Here is a 2,400-nt window from a genome sequence, read left to right as displayed (position 1 = left end):
GTCCAAAATAGCTTTAACCATTTTAAGATTCCCTCATAGATCTGTATGCTCATTTGTCCAGAAGGTAGGTAGACTACAGAGGAATGGTAGAAATGTATCCACCTCTATTGCATTATCCTTTAAAAATGAATGTTTTGAATATCCACTTTTTAAGTGTATAAATGGAGATTTTGAACCCTGGACTTCATCCCCCAGAAGTCCCTTAGTATTCCCAAAATTCCCTTTAATCTCTCCTACACCTCCATGTTTGCATGGTAATGTTATTGTTTTATAAATTCTGTAGCTCCTCTCTCTCTCTCTCTCTCTCTCTCTCTCTCTCTCTCTCTCTCTCTCTCTCTCTCTCTCCTTCACAAGTGTGGCTGAAGTTAGTTTAGCACTTTTTCACTGTAGTTTTTTATGTTAGTTTATTATTAATAAAAATGTATAAAATATAATACTTAGTTCTTGTACATTAATTTCAATCTCTACATAAGCTATATTCTATAATTAACATTGTTACTTTCATCTTTAATTTATTGTTTACTAAAATGTGTAAATTTCCTAAATGCATTTTTTGTGTCATCAAAGATATAATATGATTTTTTTTTAAACCCTTGTACTTTCGGTGTATTGTCTCATAGGTGGAAGATTGGTAAGGGTGGGCAATGGGGGTCAAGTGACTTGCCCAGGGTCACACAGCTGGGAAGTGGCTGAGGCCGGGTTTGAACCTAGGACCTCCATAATATGATTTTTTAAAGGAGGTGCACTGATCTTATGGCATGGGGATGAATGAGTAAGACATAACACATGGTCAGCCCAAGGTATTCATTCTGGTACCATGAAATATAAAAATATAAAATATAATATAAAAAATATTTTTAAAAACATTTCAAAAAGTTATGCCATTCAAGATAACCATTCTGGTACCCAAGACAAGACAGGACTTAAACCAAAGTCTTCATGACTCCCCAGGCAAACTCTCTGTCCAGAAAAACATGTTTTCTCTGAATCCAATTCAAGCTTTTCTTGATGTCTCAGGCCTATATCCTTCCTGTCCTTGCTCTAACCCACTTTAATTTCCATCTCCACCATAAAAGTTTAGGATCCCATTACCTATGGTCCATAGACTTCCTCCCTAATTTCATGTATCCTATATGCCACATCATAAGTTCTGTCATACCATGAAAAGATGCCTGGTAAAGACCAAGTCACAAATTGTCGTCCAAGGCCCGTCCTTGGGAAGTTTGGAGAAGCTGTTATTGGGATGTGTTCCAGATAGCTGAGACTTCAGAATGTGCCAGAAGTCAGGCATATTGGCATCATCCTTAGTCAGGAAAAGAGTTTCTTGGTTACTTTGGATCATTGTTCCCTATCATCAGGTACTTTCTTCCCATGACCATCTCTAGACTTTGCATCATTTCAGTAGGAACAGGTCTGTGAAAGACGAATTATCTCCATCCCCAGGCTCTCCTACTTTTCATGTTCTTAGGCATAAACAGTAAGTGTAAAAAGGTAGCAATTCAAAAAATATATCTAAATATAACTTTTTTTTTACAGGAAGGAAAATTAAACTTTACAAGAAAACGAATGGACGATCCCCCCACAGGTAAGCTCTTCCTTTTCCTTTTGTATATTTTGAAAGGGAAGCCTCACTTTACCATTAAATTTTCATATCAGATAGTATTAGACCTGGAAGGAACCTTTGAGATCATTTAGTCTAACCTGTTCACTTTATGGGTGAGACAACTGAGATCCCAGGGAGAGATGGTTAGCCTCAAAACACAATTGGCCGAGGGGCACCTGGGTAGCACAGTGGATAGAGTGCCAGGCCTGGAGTAAAGAGAACCTGGGTTCAAATGCGGTCTCAGATACTTCCTAATTGGATGACCCATGTCAAGTCATTTAACCCCAGTTGCCCAGCCCTTTCCACTTTTTCTGCCTTAGAATTGATTCTAAGACAAAACGTAAAAGATTTTTTTTATTACATTTATTAATATTCATTTTTAACATGGTTACATGATTCATGCTCCTCCTTTCCCCTTCAACCCCCCCCCCGCGCCCCCCCTAGCCATGCGCATTTCCACTAGTTTTGTCATGTGTCCTTGAACAAGACCAATTTCCAAATTGTTGGTAGTTGCATTGGTGTGGTAGTTTCGAGTCCACATCCCCAATCATGTCCACCCCAACCCATGCGTTCAAGCAGGGGTTTTTCCTATATGTTTCCTCTCCTGCAGTCCCTCCTCTGAATGTGGGCAGCATCTTTACCATAAATCCCTCAGAATTGTCCTGGGTCATTGTATTGCTGCTGGTACAGAGGTCCATTACATTCGATTTTACCACAGAATGTCAGTCTCTGTGTATAGAGTTCTTCTGGCTCTGCTCCTTTCGCTCTGCATCAGTTCCCGGAGGTCTCTCCAGTTC

At 39.4% G+C, this 2,400-nt stretch overlaps 1 protein-coding gene across 1 annotated transcript in view; it reads left to right on the top strand.

The window, feature by feature from the left end:
• The first annotated feature begins 1,533 nt into the window (after window positions 1-1,533).
• C6H4orf19 (chromosome 6 C4orf19 homolog) overlaps window positions 1,534-2,400 on the top strand; it is a 24,233-nt gene continuing 23,366 nt past the window's right edge. The window contains exon 1 of the mRNA XM_044680097.1: window positions 1,534-1,585. The gene's annotated coding sequence lies outside the window, so the exon portion shown is untranslated. The remainder of the gene's footprint in view (window positions 1,586-2,400) is intronic.

Source organism: Gracilinanus agilis, chromosome 6, assembly GCF_016433145.1.
Source record: "Gracilinanus agilis isolate LMUSP501 chromosome 6, AgileGrace, whole genome shotgun sequence".
In the NCBI taxonomy this organism is placed as follows: Eukaryota; Metazoa; Chordata; class Mammalia; order Didelphimorphia; family Didelphidae; genus Gracilinanus; species Gracilinanus agilis.
Note: the sequence above shows the minus strand (reverse complement) of the source record. Positions and strands in the feature narration are given on the sequence as shown.